The sequence below is a fragment of the Bos taurus genome, chromosome 29 (assembly GCF_002263795.3).
Source record: "Bos taurus isolate L1 Dominette 01449 registration number 42190680 breed Hereford chromosome 29, ARS-UCD2.0, whole genome shotgun sequence".
Lineage (NCBI taxonomy): Eukaryota > Metazoa > Chordata > Mammalia > Artiodactyla > Bovidae > Bos > Bos taurus.
Window position 1 is genome coordinate 49,510,113 of NC_037356.1, and position 15,155 is coordinate 49,525,267.

Sequence of the window (15,155 nt, forward strand, 5' to 3'; positions counted from 1 at the left end):
GGGGTCGACCGTGGCGGGACAAGATGGGGCTCCCCGGCCACGCTGGGGACCCTGCCCCGCACAGGGCGCTGTGCTCACAGCAGGCTCCATCGGCCAGATGGCCCTCGAGCGGGAGAGTTGGCTTCCACCGGCCGGTGAGACCCGGGGAACTTCCCTCGGCCTCCCGGAGCCCCGAGCCCCGCATCCCGCACCCCCGCACCCCCAGCTCCGGAACCACGGCGTGGTCTCAGCCACAGAGGCGGCAGGAGGCAACTCTGAAGTCACACGGGGCATCCGGCGGCTCCTGCCCGGACCTCCGTCCGGGGCAGCGTGTGCCCCTGGGGGTTGGGCGGCAGCCGCCTGCGGGGACACAGTGTTGAGGGGGGGGCTCTCGGGAACAATGCCAGAGCCTCCCCACCGGATGCCAAAGGAGGGGTGCGGGGACGGCTCTCTTTGGAGAATTCCAGGACGGGCGAGGTACGTGCGCTGGACCGTCCCGGGTCGGGGCGGGCCTCGCGGGGGCCCCAACACGGTCCCCGTGCCGATTGGCTGGCCGGGCAGGGGCGGGAATGCTGGGCGGGGCCGCCTCCAGTTAGAAAAAGCCCGGGCTAGGGCCCGAAGAGCAGGGTGTGGGAGGGGGGTGGTGGGAGGGATGGGGGGGCACGGGGGAAACTGGGGGAACTGGGGAAACGGGGGGAACTGGGGAAACGGGGACGCGGAGGGGTAACCGGGGGAAGACGGGGAAGTGGGGTGCAGGGAAGTTTGCGTGGGGTGGGCCAAGGATCACCTTGGACATCTGGAGCCTGGCAGGAGCGGACTCACAGAGGGGCTGGCTTGGGGAGGGCCGCGGGGCGCCCGGGAGCCTTTTGGGGATCATTTTTTGCTCCCGGGCGCCCCGCAGGCCGGGTAACATCTGCGTGGGAGGGTGAAAGACCCAAGCTAGCAGCGCGGAGAAGAAGAGGGGGGAGCCAGGCATTCATCCCGGTCAATTTTGGTTTCAGATCGTGGCGACTGGTGGACAGGGGTCTTGACAGAGGCTCGCCCTGGGGCTGGGGCAGCGGAGGCGTAGCTGGCAGCCGTGGGCAGGTGAAGACAGCGCTCTGCCGGCCAGGTGAGTCCCCTTCTCCTCGCTGGTCCTTGCTCTCCTGGTCTCCTGCAGAAGGAGGTTCTGGGGAGCGCGGGCCAGCGAGGTGGAGAGGCTGGCCTCCCGGCAGAGCAGGACGCAGGCTGGTCAGGCAGCACAGGTGATATCGTCTCAGGGGAGCTGAGACAGGGCGGGCTGGGGGCCGCGGGATGGGGTGCCGCGGGCTGCCCCAGGTGGCAAGGGCATTTCCAGAGAGCCAGGCGGGAGCTTAGCAGGCAGGGCTGCCAGCACGTGTAGGGGGCACTCAGGCCCCCGGGGCGAGCAGGACAGGGTGGGGACTCAGGACAGAGGGGTTCCCAGCCGCCACTTCACCCACTGTAATTCACTTAGTAGTAGGTCACAGGAGCGGCTCCGGCCAGGCGTTCTCAGGCCTGAGCCAGAGCCTCGAGGGCCGGAGAATGAGAGAGAAGGCAGCGCAGTGCGCGGGCAACCGCGGCGGGATGTCATCTGGGGGGCGGTGGCCGCGGGACAGGCCCGGAGAGATACCTGCAGCAGGGAGGCTGCGCGGGCCCAGCCCGTGGACGCCAGCCCCACGCAGCACTGCGGCCCGGGAGCCACGCGGGAGGGCCCCAGTGCACTTGGGGACACTGGGGACACTTGACCCGAACCGCTGGCCCTTGGGATGGGCATGAGAGATAGAACAGCACCCAGGGGAGTCAAGGACACGGGCGAGACCAGGCTAGGTGGGGCGGGTGGGGGGGCGTGAATGTGCACTCTCGGGGGAAGGGAGGCCAGGGCACAGGCAGGGGCGAGGGGCCAGAGCCGGGCACCGAGCCAGTGGGAGGGGCATTGGACTTCGAGCTCGTGGCCAAGGCGGGCCTCTGCGGGCGATGACGGAGCGGGATCGGTGCCTCTGAGCTCGGAACGGAGACGGAGGTGAGTGTCCAGCCCGCTGCCCTCCTGATGCCCTTGGCCACCTCTGCCCACCCAGTCAGCGCCCCCCACCTCTCTCTCTCTGCCCACAGCCACGTCTCCAGTGGGGTGTTGGTGCCTGCCAGCCACGGAGGCCGGGCGGCCAGGACGCGCACAGAGGGATATGATATGGTCCGGTGTGATGGAGAGAGCAGGCGGGACCGTCCAGCCTCCCAGGTGAGTGCAGATGCGGGCGGTGCCCCCACCCGGGGCCCGCTGACCCGCACTGAGCCTCATAGGCGCCTCTCTCCCATAGGACACTGGCCCCGCGGGGAGCCCGGATATCGACGTTCCTTTAGTCTCCTGACGGAGCAGACACACCACTGCTGCTCTTCAGACACCCAGAACCCTCAAGATGACAAGGTGAGAGGGCCCGCCACATGCAGGGTGGCGGGGCGCATGGGCCCCAGAGGTGGGCACTCACGCTCTCCCTCCCCGCAGAGATGGTGCTACCCAGCTCATGCCTGGGACTTGGAACACGGACTTCTTCAAGTCTTCTAGCTCTGACTCAAGAATATGCTGCATTTTGGAACCACTACACACCCTAACTCAGGAATCAGCTCTGGAAGGTACTGTCCCCTGCGAAGTGCCCCCGCCCCGCCCCCCGGCCCAGCCTGCCCCGCCCTCACGCCTTCTCTCTGTCCGCAGGTTGACCTAAAGGAACGGACGACCCACACCACCGGAAGAGCAGCCCCCGCGGCGACACCCACCCCGGCCCGGCGACTCCATCTCTGCGGCCCCCCCCTGCCTCAGCCCCGAGACCACCGACAGCCTCCCTCCCTCCTTTTCCTCCTTTTCTGACTCTATTTTCTGATCTTCTCTCTGCTATCCTTTGCTCAGGAGACTCAGAGCCTCCAGAGCCCCGTTCTCCCCGTCCCCCTTGAATCAATTTGCACTAAAAGTCGTTTGCACTGGTTGGGGCTCTGGAGCCAGCCCTGGTCTCTGAGCGTGTGTAAGCGCGCGTGTGTGCACACTGCTGAATGTGTAGGCCTCCTTGGCCCGTGCCCCCGCCCAGCACCCTTCCCACACTTGCGGGTGCCTGGGAGGGGGCCCGAGTGGGGGGGCCCGCGTGTGAGGGGCCCCGCCCGCCCGCACCGAGTCTGGAGGCTCCGAACATCAGGAGCACACACCAAGCATGAACGTGTGTCCATCTTGCCTAGTGTCCCTCCCTGCCAGGGCCTCCTCAGATGCCCTGGACTCATCAATAAACTCAGTTACAGGAATTTGTCTCAGGACTCTTGCATTTGGGATGAACGGGGAGGGGGGGGCTGGGGGGGAAATGGGGCGGGGGAACACGGGAAGGCACGGAGGGCTGCACACAGCGTGGGGGCAAACCATGGGCGGGGCCATGTGGAGGGGAGGGGGCGGCCTGGAGCCGGAACACAGAGTGGGGGGCTGCGGACACGAGGGGGGCGGGGCTCCTGTGGGAGGGGCGGCTGAGGGGGCCGGGACATAAGGAACCAGGCAAGCACCACGTGGGGGCTGGGGTGAGGGGCAGGGGGAACAAAGCGGGCCTCAGCCCTGAGAGAGCCCCTCCCGCTCACGACGCCCAGGCCGCTCTGAGCTGCCGGGCAGAACCCCAAGGCCTGGTCTAGGAGGCTGCTTTCTAGAATCGTCCCAGGAGAGTGGGCTTGACGTGGGATCAGGCGAGCCACAGTACTGGCAGGAGGCGGGCCCCGCCTCCAGGAAGCCCACCGCCCCCACTCTCGTCCCCAGCCCTGCGCACTGGGCCGCGGCACAGCGGCCCCCCCACGTTCTCTGCTGTGGTGGAGCGGGGAGGGGGTGCTCAGGAGGCCACAGGCAGGAGATCCGTGGAATCTGCTCGGCTGCAGTGGGGGGCAGAGCGGGGCTGGGGGGTGAGCGCGCATCAGGCGGGCGACAGTGGGGTGCGTAGGAAGGGGTGAGGGTGACAGGGAAGAGGGGGTGCACAGAAAGAGCCTGCCTGGGGCTGCGTCCTGCTGGCGTCTGGCCTTGGGGGTGCGCCTGGGGTGACGGGCAGCCCCCATCTGCTGTCCGGGTGTGAGGCAGCAGCGGGCTGGGGCCGCCCCTCTGCCTCTGACCCCCTACCCCCACCCCAGGCTTCCCAGCTCCTGGGCGCCAGGCGCAACGCTGGGAACCCTTGGAAGGAGGGCTGGGTCCTTGGCCCCTTCCCGTGCTCAGGGCAGTCAGGAAATGCCTTGCGGGCCGACTGACCGAGAGGAGATAGCAGAGGCCTGGGAGACCCCCAACGCGTGCCTTTCCCAGCGTCCGGGCGGCCGGCCCTTGGCTGCCCTGGCTCCAGCCCCAAGAGTCGCCCCCACCCCCACGCACTGCCACCCCCCCACCGGCTCCGTATCTGGCCTCTCGGGGCCCAGCTCCCCCCGAGGGGAGACGTGCAAATTCCAGGGCCGCAAGGGCGGATGGTCCCAGAGCAACCGGGCGGGTGGTCGGCATGGTGCACTGGGATGAAGGCGTTTCATGATGTGCTTGCCCATGGCGCATGTTGGGGGCTCCTGAGAGCCTCCTGCCACCTACCCCCGGGGGCTTTCATGGGCCCAAGCCTGCAGCTCGTGGGCAAGACCTGTCCCTCCCTGGGCCCATGGCCCGCTGGACTTGCCCCCGTGGGTTTTGCCAGCAGGACAAAGAAATCCATCCTTGTAGTCTCTGAGAGCCAGTCTCCCCTGGAGCTCTGCAGAGCTGGCCTCAGAAGACAAAACCCAGTCTCCTGGGGCTGGAGGTGGTGTAGTGGGCGCCACAAGCGGCCGCAGGGGCCTCGAGAGTGACGGGCCGTGGCAGGGGTGAGCAGGGGGACCGGGGCTCTGAGCCCCTCCTGCTCACACCCGCTCTTCTGCTCCAGGCTCCCCCGGATCCTGAGGCTCAGCTGGGGGTGCAGGCGCTCCTCGCCAGGCCTGCCCAGGGAAACAACCCAGGCCCTCAGGCCCTGCCCGACCCCGCCTCGTCCACCCACCTCCTGCCCCGCAGACACCAGGCAGTGTCCACGCTGGCCGCCCCCCCCCCCCCAACCTACCCCACCGCCCCTGCTCTGCTTCCAGGCTGGTTGCCTGAGCAGCGACGAGGAGGCCCTGCAGGGGTGCAGGCAGCATGTGGGGAGGCCCGGGGTGGGCCTGGGGCCCTGCCGGGGCTGGAGAGCCGGTGGCCAGCGCAGCTCCCCTCTGGGGAGCGGGGACCCCAGGTTGAAATGTGTTTACCTCTGGCCCAGCCCCGCTTCCTGCCTTAGAGAAGGGGCCCAGAGGGGGCTGTGAGGCAAGCCGGGCCCCCACCCAAAGCCACCTTCAGATGCCCCTGCGCCGAGGTGGGTCCCCAGGCAAATAGGGGCTTGGATTCCATGCCCAAGCCTCGCAGGGGCCTCACACCTAGGCCAACCCGCAGTCACGCTGCTATGGCGCATTCAGGCTGAGCAGCCGTCCAGCCTCTGGCCTACGGAAAACAGGATTTCACACGTCTGTGTGCCCATGCTCCCGTGTCCACGCGTGTGTCTGTGTGTCTGTGGTCGACATGTACGCCCGTGTGTGTCCCTGTGTGTGTGTGTTCGTCTCAGCACGTCCCTGTGGGCCTGTGTACCCGGCTCAGCTGTCTAGCTGTGTGCTCTCAGCATATATAGGCTTAACTGGCTGCCTCTCCGGGCTGTGTGTCCGCAGGTCTTTGGATACAACATGAGTGAGGAGGGTCTCTGCTTGGGGTTGTTAACCAGGCCGGTCACGGTGGAGGGGCCCTGTCCAGTTAGGGGTGCTCTGTGGGGCCTACTGGCTTTTGCTTGGCCCTGCTGCATATGTAGGCTTGAGCTGGGCCCAGATTTCATGACCTCTGGGCCCACCTTCAGGCCGAGATTGTGGACTCTGGGGTGGGGTGGGGCTGGCCCTCCTTGTAACCCTGAAAGGTGACAGGAGAATCTCCAGTGGTCCAAGAAGTGGCACCCTACCAGAGCCAACGTCACATCTGGGGCCAGTGGACAGGTGTCCTGGGAGGCTCGGTGAGCAGGGTGGGCCTGCCACATGGCTTTGTCCCAGCCTGGACTCCGGGCTGCTCCAAGTGCAGGCGCAGCAGACACGGGCCTGGGCTGGAGGCTGGCAGGGCGATGCTCCTGGGGTGAGGGGGCCAGGAGGCTTGGCCCCTGCTCAGCCCCAGGACCGCATACCCGGCCTGGGCTCGGAGCCCTTTTCTGCAGCTCCTCCTGTGTTTGGGTCTCTCCATGTGTTGTACATTTGGAAAGACCCTGATGCTGGGAAAGACTGAGGGCAGGAGGAGAAGGGGACGACAGAGGACGAGATGGCTGGATGGGGTTTGGGTGGACTCCGGGAGTTGGTGATGGACAGGGAGGCCTGGCGTGCTGCAGTTCATGGAGTCGCAAAGAGTGGGACACGACTGAGCGACTGAACTAAAGTGAACTGATGCGTTGCACGGACAAGCCCCCAAGCCAGGGGCCCCAGCAGAGATTGCGTGACTCTGGAAAGGGCAGACAGAGGCGCTAGAAGGCGTGTGGTCAGCTCAGGCCTCCCCTGAGTCCATGGTGACCATGCTGGGCCGCAGCCCGGGCCACTTGCCCGCCTCCCTTCCCGGCCCCTCTCCCCGCACCTCTCCCAGACTGTGTCTGGTGACACGGCTGGCCCTTGGCCAGGGGTTGGGGGGGACCAGGGGGCCCCTTCCTGGAAGCCCACCTGCAGGCCGGCTTGCTGGGAAGGGCCCCTCCCCGCGGCCCCCCGCCCGCGCCGTTTCCTGGAAGCGGTCACTGAGGGTATTCTGTTCCTTGTCAGCACCATGTTGCATGAAGCAGACACCGTGCTCCAGCACGGAACACCTGGCCGGACACAAGCGGGCAGCTGGGCTGCGGGGAGCGACGGGGGCCTGGGGCTGGGCCAGTGGGCCGTCCCAGCGCCCCCCGGCGGGGCCGTCCTGGGGGCCACGATGCTGCGGGCGCAGAGCTGAGGAGGGGGCAGGGGTGCAGGGGTCGGCAGGCCGCGGGTTCCCACGCTCTGCAGAGGCCTCAGCAGGCATGGAAGGCCTGCCAGGAGAGCCTGAGGGGGCGGAGGAGCGGGGTCAGGAAGCGGGGCCAGAGCGGTCACCCTGAACCGGGTAGGAAGAGGCCCCCGGAGGGAGGGGAGGAAGGGGAGGACAGCAGGCTGGGAAAAGCGCTCCTGGGGACAAGGAACCAGGAGGGGCCAGACGGGTGGGTGCCAGGAACAGGGCGGTCATGGCCGTGAGGGGACTCTGGGGACCCTGAGTCGCCAGGGGGCTGGGCCGGGCCTGGGCGAGCTGTGTGCCGGGGGCGCGGGGCTCACCTGACGGGCTGCGAGCAGGGTGGGGGGCCTAGGCAGGGCTGCGGGACTGGGCTGGGGACATGGAGCAGGCATAGACGTTCCCGAGAGATGCTACAGAGTGTGGTCTCGGGGCCCGTGACCTGCAGGGAGCTCCAGAAGATGGAGGAGGGTCCATGGGGTCAGGGGCGCTGCAGGGGCAGGGGGGGCTCAGGGCCTCAGATCCGAGGACAGAGCAGACTCAGGACACGGGCGTCCCCACACTTCCCCGCCCTCCCGGGCATCTCTCACATGTGGGCAGGAGACAAGGCTCGGGGGAGAAGAGCATCCCTTGGGTTTATTCAGGTGGCTTTCAGACTCTGCCCCATGCGTGGCGGGGCCCACGGGGTGCAGAGCAGCGCACACAGAGCCCTGGGGGCGCCCCGCTGGCCGGGAGTGACATCACCTCTATGCCAACACCGAGGAGTCGACAGCTTCCCGCCGGGCTTTATGGAGCGGGACCTGACTGGCCCGGGCCTCCACCCACGCCCCACGACACACATACACTGGCCCACTGTTCTGGGGTCTGGGGTCTGGGGGCCCCCAGGGCTCCACAGGGCTGCCTGTTCCTGCATCCGCTCCCCAGACCTTGGTGCTCCCCAGCAGAGAGCGTGAGGGAGAGTGTGGCCTGGCCTCCACCTTCACCTCCCTCTGTCCAGAGAGACCTCTTAGATGGGCCTCAGGCCCAGCGTGGCACAGCGGGCTCCAGTGGGCCCCTTCCAACACCGGCTGGGCCCCCACAGACCTCAGAGAAGCCAGAAGGGACCGGCCTTTCCCGGCCCCTAGCTCTGATGGACACCCAGCCTCAGACTGGGGGCCCCGAGGGGAGGGGGGAGAGCCACCATGGGGACAGCCGGCCCACCCAGCTTGCTGACGCCCCTGCAAGTGAGACCTCTGGGGCCTCCTCTGGGGTCGGGGGCTGGCCGGCCCTCTGCAGCCAAGCCCCCCGTCTCCGGGAAAGTGTGGGGAGGCCCGGGACACAGGCAGGGCAGCGCCTGGCCCAGAACCCTTGTGTGTGACAGGACCCCTCAACAGAGGGGAGGCAGACTCTGCCAGGTTAGGGGACCCTAGAAGGCCTGGGGTCTGGAGGCCTGGCCTCAGAAACAGGCCGGACTTCCTCCATTCCAGGCCCCCGGCTGCCACACCGCCATGCAGGCCTGCGAAGGGCTTGGATTTAAAGCTTTTGCTCCACTAAGGTTACTCTTTCTTTCCCAAAGGTTTCTGGGACCCAGACAGGATGAGTTGGCCTAGCATGGCTAGAGAAAGCCAGGCAGGAGGGCCCTCCCAATCCCAAGAGCCTGGTGGCCTGGGGCAGGCCCTGGAGCCCCCAGTCTGGGGTGGTGGACAGATGGGTGGGTGAGTGGCTGAGCGAGGCCGAGAAGGTGGGGGATGAGCAGGGAAGGGCTGGCGGGCGATAGGACGGCTCCGGGGCTCTCACCACCCAGGCCCAGCTCCACTCAGCAGCTTCCAGCCCCCGCCTCCCTGCCGTGTGCCCCCCGCCCCCCATCCCCGCCCACGGCCCTTCCTGAGACTGACCCTGAGCCCAGGGCTCACAGCCTGAATCCGTCTGTCCCTGCAGGCCCGCTGAGGGCCAGGGGCCTACAGCCTCTGCCCCCCGTTGTCCCGTCCGAGGGTGAACGACCTCACCTGGGACGTGGGGGCAGAGGGCATGTGTTCCAAGAGAGGCCCCCGAGGGGCACATGGCTGTTTGCAGGTCGGGAGGTGTCTGAGATAAAGCGGCTGTTTTTCCAGTGGGCTCGGAGCCAGAGGGGGCCGTGGGGCCGCCCCAGCCAAGGCCAGGCCGCTGCCTCAGGCGCCCCTCTGTGTGGAGCCCCGGGGGGAGCAGGAAGGGGTGGTTGCACAAGCAGGCCCACGCTTGCCAACCAGGGGGACCAGTCCTGCCTCCCACAGTAGCAGCCAGGCCTTCCCCCGGCTCCCAGGAAGCCCCCGCCCCGCAGCCGGCTAAGAGGGTCTCAGAGTATTAGCCTCCCACATGTGGGAGCCTGTCATGCGACGACTTAATTAAGGACAAATTTCACGGGTCCTGGATTTGGTGGGCACGGCCCCTGCCCACCGGGGCTGACACCCCGGGCCAGGGGAGGGGGCTGAAGGGGCTGGGGAGTGGGAGGCTCCAGGCCCGCAGGAGGGAGGCCGGGACGCTGGGATTAAGGGCTGACATGATGTGCCTGTCACGGATAAGTGCTTGTGTAGAGGAGGGGCGGTGGGGGGCTGGGTGGGAAGCGGGCAGGAGGGGTCTGCAGGAAATGGGCTCAAGAGCCAACCCTGCCCACCCGGCCGGCCGGCCTGGGAGCCTCTGGAGTGGCAAGAAGGCCTCGGGTCTGGAAGCAGACCCCCACCACAGGCCTCCACAGCCATCATGCGGGGGCCCGGGGAGCCACCCACACTTCCGCTCCGAGCCGAGCGTGGGGCCCAGCCGAGCCAGCCGGACGCCGTGCTCAGCCCTCCCGGGGGAGGCTGGGGCTGGTAGGAAGAGGCCGGCCGGAGGGCCGCGGCTGCCCAGCCTGGAGGGAGCCCACGGGTCAGGACGGGCCCCAGACGTCCCCGCTCCCTCGCCATCCATCACGGAGCTGTCACCCAGGAACGTGCTCCAGACGCGCTCCCCTCGGGAGGAGGCCCCAGGCCGGCTCCGGTCCCCCGCCCGCCCCCTCAGCACACACCCGCGCTCTGTGAACACGGTGCCCCCTTCCCAGCCTGGGCCCGTGACCCTGCTCTCATCATGGACATGGGCCCCCGCACAGTCCCAGCCTTCCCCCAAGGAGCCCTGGCCTCCTCTTGCTCGCTGGCGGCCTTGGTGGTGGTGGGGAGGTGCCCACAGATCCAGACCGTGTTCCCCAAGCCTCGAGAGCAGGCAGCCAGTCCAGCCTGAGCCAAGAGCAAACAGCCCACCACGTCCAAAATGGCAGTACTGTTGCTCAGGGTGTGCCCGCTGCTCTCGGGCCGGCCAGCCTGGGGAACAGCCCTTGAGCCCTGCCTCCCCCGGGCTGGGTCAGCTCGGGGGGCGGCAGAGGCCCAGGGTTGGTCCCACACAGAGCAGCCTCTCCCCAGGATCTCTGCCCAGAAACAAAGTAAGCCAGGGCTGAGGATGGAGGGGGAGAGGCCCAAGGGGGTGCTGGGCAACGTCTCCGAACTGGGGGGTTTCCTTGAAAAGGGGATGCCCCCGGCTGACCCTCAGCCCCTGCGACCTGGCCCCTGGTGGACAGAAGCTGCCCGCCTGCTGGGGGCGGCTGTGGGTCTGGTTTGCAGTCCCCCTAGGCCCTCACCCCTGGCACACCACACACAGTCTCCCTCTTTTTCAACACTTGCCCTCGGCAGACAACCAGCTTGGGCAGCCCGACCCTCCCTCAGCCAGCCCCGTGAGAGCACCCACTCAGCCTGGCCTGAGTCCTCTGTCCCCTCTGGGTCTGGTCACTCCAGACCAGGGGCACCCCATGAGGGATAGACCCAGCCCCTGCCCACCCCTGCCCACTGCGTGGAGGTGCTACTGGGTGGTCTGGGGAGACTTCCTGGGAGAGGGGCCGGGGGTCCCAGACTCAGGGTGACTCTGGTCTCCATATGCCAGTTAGGAGTGTGCTTTGGCCTGCGGCCCCCGCCGCCAGAACCTCAGGCAGGCCTCGGGGAACGGTGTCTGCACTAACAGGAAGCTTCTCCTGCACACCAACTGCTGCCTTGGATTCCACAGGGAGGGGAGAGGACCCTGCACCCCATAGACCCTGAGGGGACCAGCAGGACGTGGGTGAAACTTGTTTGGACCCCACCTCTGGCTTTGTGTGCACTTGTGGGTGGGGGGGTCATCGCAGGCCCGGAGGGACAAACTCCAGCAGGAAGACAGCCCAGGAGTGTGAGCGCGTGAGAGGGGCCTGGGGGTGGACGGGGAGCAGAGGAGAAACCTCCTGGAAGGTCAAAGGCTCCCACTGCCGTGCTGAGAGAGGCGGGCTCTGTGTCATCCCACCACCCGCGGCCCACTCCCCGGCCCTGGCAGAGGGGGCGGGTCGGGCGGGCGAGGAGCGCGTGGTCCCTGGGTGCAGCCCCCAGACAAAGTCCTGGGCACTGACCTCCGAGCTCAAACAGGGCCGGTGGGGCCAGGCCCACCCCGGACGGACAGGCGGTCAGGGTCAGCACGTCCGCAGCGGAGGGTAGCGTGCAAAGTTGCTCTGGGGGTGGACAGGCAGCCTGTCGGCCACCTCGCCTCCCATGTCCCTCACGCTGCGTCTAGCCCAAGGGTCTCCTGGCGTGGGGTGGGGGTCTCCTGCTGCCCGTGCCCCCAGAACAGCCCAGCTTCACGCTGTCACAGCAGTGCGGTGTCTGGGGGACACGGTGGGCCACGCCCCTCGACTCTTACCCAGGAGGACCCTCTCTTTCTGAGGCCTACTGCTCTGCTCAGCAGGGGCCCTGGGTTCCGTCCGGTGGGGAGGGCCTTGCAGCCGGGTTCCCAGCTCCCTGGGGTGCGGGGGAGGCACATAGCATCTCCATGCGGCCTCGGGGCCATGAGGCCCCCCAGTAAGTGCCACCCCAGGCAGCTTCCACAAGGGGTGCACGGCCTGCGAGCAGGCCGAGGTGGGCCCATGCACCAAAGCTGGCTCCCTTTTCCCCCAGCCTGTCCAGCCAGGGGGAGAAGCGGGTGTGTGTGGGAGAGACAAGTGAGCACCGTTTCTAGACGCCGCAGGGCCACGGCAGGATTCCAAGCCATCAGGCCGGCGGGGGTCCACACGCCCCCCAGACTGACAGCCCAGGGCTTGCTCACAGCTGCCCAGCGTGTCACAGCATGACCGTCCTGTGGGCAGTGGGCAGCGGGCAGGTGAGAGAGATGTGACGCCCAGAGGTCATGGTTTGGCCTAGGTTCAGATGACCCTGGGAAGGTGGTAGCTGGCATGGCTTCCAGGAGGAGAAAGTGTGGTTGCCCTAGCGGAGGCTGTGCTTGGCAGGGGGTGTGGTGGAGGGCAGCCCCCAGGAAGCCCAGAGCCTTCAGGTTCTGGAGCTCAGGAAGGAGCCTCCTACCCCCATTCACTGAAAATCCAAGAGCAGAGGTGGCAGCGGGTGGGGATCTGGGCCCCCCAGAGCCCGGGGCGTGTAGGTAACACAGAGGTGTCAGGCCTCCGGGAACCCCAGGCAGCCCCTGGGCAGTGAGACTAGCTGGGCCTGCCTGGACCTGCCCTGGGACGAGGGAGACCCCCCTCTTTCCCGGCCACCTCCCCAGCCCTGGGTGCCCACAGGGGCACCCAGCCTCTGGAGCCGTCTGTACGGTCAGGGAGGCCCCACCCTGGTGGGCCTTCTCAGTGGCAGGGCCCGTTCCGGGAGGCGGGGGGGCCAACCTGGCTGGAAGACCCTGGCCACCTGGACCCCCGGACGCTGCCTGCCTGCTGCTGCTCCCTAGGGACCTGGGGCAATCAGAGAAACGCTAGCAACACTGTTTATTTTCAAATGACACTTTTTAAGAAAAACAGCCTCACCCAAATGCTTGGCCCCGAGTCTGGAATGCGAGAGACCAACAGCTGTCCCCCCTCCCCAGCCCTCCGGGTGGGGGCAGGGGCGGGGGCCGTCCTGGGGGATGCCGTGTGCGCGCGGGCACGGCGTGGAGCCGGCCCTGGGCCCCGGCCCTCCTCTGGCTCCCGTGCCCTCGCGGCCCCGACGCCCCTGTAGACCCAGCAGGGTGAGCTTGTCTTGGCCAGCCCACAGGCCCCAGCGCCCCAGGCCCGGAGCTCTCAGACACTCGCTCCAGCTCCTGTGTGCTCACATCCCACGCCCGGGGGAGCTGCAAGCTTCCAGTCCTGCTGGGCTCCCAGCCTGTGTCCACCACGGCCTGCAGCCTGACACAACCCTCTCTGCCCTCCAAGCCCACACCTCCAGGAAGCCCCTGGGAAGAGCTCAGGAGGGCCTGTTCCCGGTGGGTAACTGGCAAATCCTTAGCCCCACAACCCGCCGCCTGCAGCAAGGCCCTGCCCACAGGCCCTCAGGCAGAGGCTGACCAGTCGGGCACACTGGGGCCCCGCTGGCTCCACGGCTCCCGTCCTCGATGATTTCCAGGAGCCCCTCCCCAGCTGGCCCTTGTCCCCCAGGTGTGACCTCCACCCATAGGCCATGGGCTGGTCTGGAGTCCCACTGGGTGGCAGCGACTCAGTGAGGTGGCCCAGGGCCTGAGGCTGCTCCTGACCGGTGCTGAGTCCCTCCTGGAACCTGCTTTCCAAATCTGGCTTCCGTGAGGCCCTCTGGCCCTTTCCGCCCTGCAGCGCCCAGCTCTTCCAGAGGATGCCCATGGTCTGGGGAGGGGTCCAGGGTGCTAGAGGGAGGCCCATGGAGCTGCCAAGGCTCCCTGGCAACCAGCCTTCCCTCCCCGGGGAGGAGACTGGCCCCTGGGTCCCCAACAACCCACCACAGAGGGGCGGAGGCGCCCAGCTCTGCCCTAAACCATGGCTTCCGGCCTTGCAGCCCACAAGGCACTAAAGGCCAGCAGGTCCTGGGACATCAAAGGCCCCGGGAAGCTCATTGTATTGAATTAAGTATAAATGAGCCCGAGGCATGTGGCTTGCATTTCCCACAATTACCCTGCCCTGGGAGGGCTGCTGGGCTGGGGCAGGCTGGACCGGCTGGTGCCCGGGAACCCGCCCGCAGGGCCCCACTGCGGCTCCTTGCCCCTGGGGGACGCCCAGGACGGGGCATAAAGAAGCCCTGTAATGCGGACCCCATTTTGACCCATGAAGAGAGAGGACCAAAGGCCAGGATGGGCTGGGGGGGGGCCCACACTCTGGGGCCTCTGCCCACACAGGTGGGCAGCACGAAACCTCCGCCGGGCCTGGTGCCCTCTGAGCCCAGGCTGGCCTCTGGGGTCGCCTCACACTGAGTTTCCCACCCTTGTCTGAGCACAGCGACCAGTGTGCCCTGCACTCAGGGCCACGGGGGACAGAGCGGGAACCCCTCCTGCTCCCCTTGGGGGAGCGGGCAGGCAGGCAGGCGCCGGGATACGGGGGCAGGGCCTTTTCCCAGGCACCTCTGGAGAACCGAGCGGCCGGGAGGGGTGGGCAGGGAGAGGAGGCCAGTGAGGACACAGGAGGGGGCCCGGGAGTCAGTGACCCAGGGGATTGTCTGCCGGGTCTCTGCAAAGCTGGCTGAGCAAACGCCAGAGCCAGGGGTCAGGGGTCAGGGAGACGTGGCTGGCGGCCCCTGCGGGCCCCCTCTCCCTTTTCTGGAAAAAGCTTGTTTTCCAGGTCAAAATCCAACTCCGGATCCGCCCCCTCAGGGTCGGATGTTCCAGGCGGCCTGGTGGTCCTGGCGCCCTGCTCCTCCCCTCTCCCCATCCCCTGGGCCTGCAATCCGCGTGGTCACTGGTCCTGGGGGCCCTCTGTCCCCAGGAGAGGAGCCCGCCTCTGCCTGCGGGGGCGGTGTGGTTTTCTGCGGCTCTAGGGCTGCAGATTAGCTCAGGCCTGGCGGGGGGCAGCTGGAATCTCACATCCCAGTGCTGCCTCCGTGGCCCAGGGACGATCTGGTTTATGTAGGGTCATCAAAGCCCTGGCCGCCATGCTTGGTTCACTCTAGAGGGAAGGGGCGCCTCCCTGAGACCCCCGAGAGGGCACGGGGCTGGTCCAGGCAAGCCGATGAAGCTGGTGCCGGCCAGCAGGGGGGGCGCGGGTGATGGAGGAGGTGCCCCAAGCCCCCCGGGGCCCCCACGAGCAGCTGCTGGGCTTAGCCAAGGCCCCACTCCCCCTGGTGTGAATATCCACCACAATTAATCACGGAGGGCTTAGCCCAGGGCTGGCCGAACCTGTCAGCCGGCTCCAAGCGGCAGGGCCAGCTGCTGTTCCAAGGGTTCCCAGGGG

At 67.6% G+C, this 15,155-nt stretch overlaps 1 long non-coding RNA gene across 1 annotated transcript; it reads left to right on the forward strand.

Annotated features, from left to right (window-relative positions):
* Positions 1-885: 885 nt before the first annotated feature.
* H19 (H19, imprinted maternally expressed transcript (non-protein coding)) lies at positions 886-3,258 on the forward strand. Its single transcript, NR_003958.2, is given in 5 exon segments — positions 886-1,999; positions 2,089-2,212; positions 2,292-2,398; positions 2,477-2,604; positions 2,684-3,258. It is a non-coding gene; the product is annotated as a H19, imprinted maternally expressed transcript (non-protein coding) (long non-coding RNA).
* Positions 3,259-15,155: the final 11,897 nt, after the last annotated feature.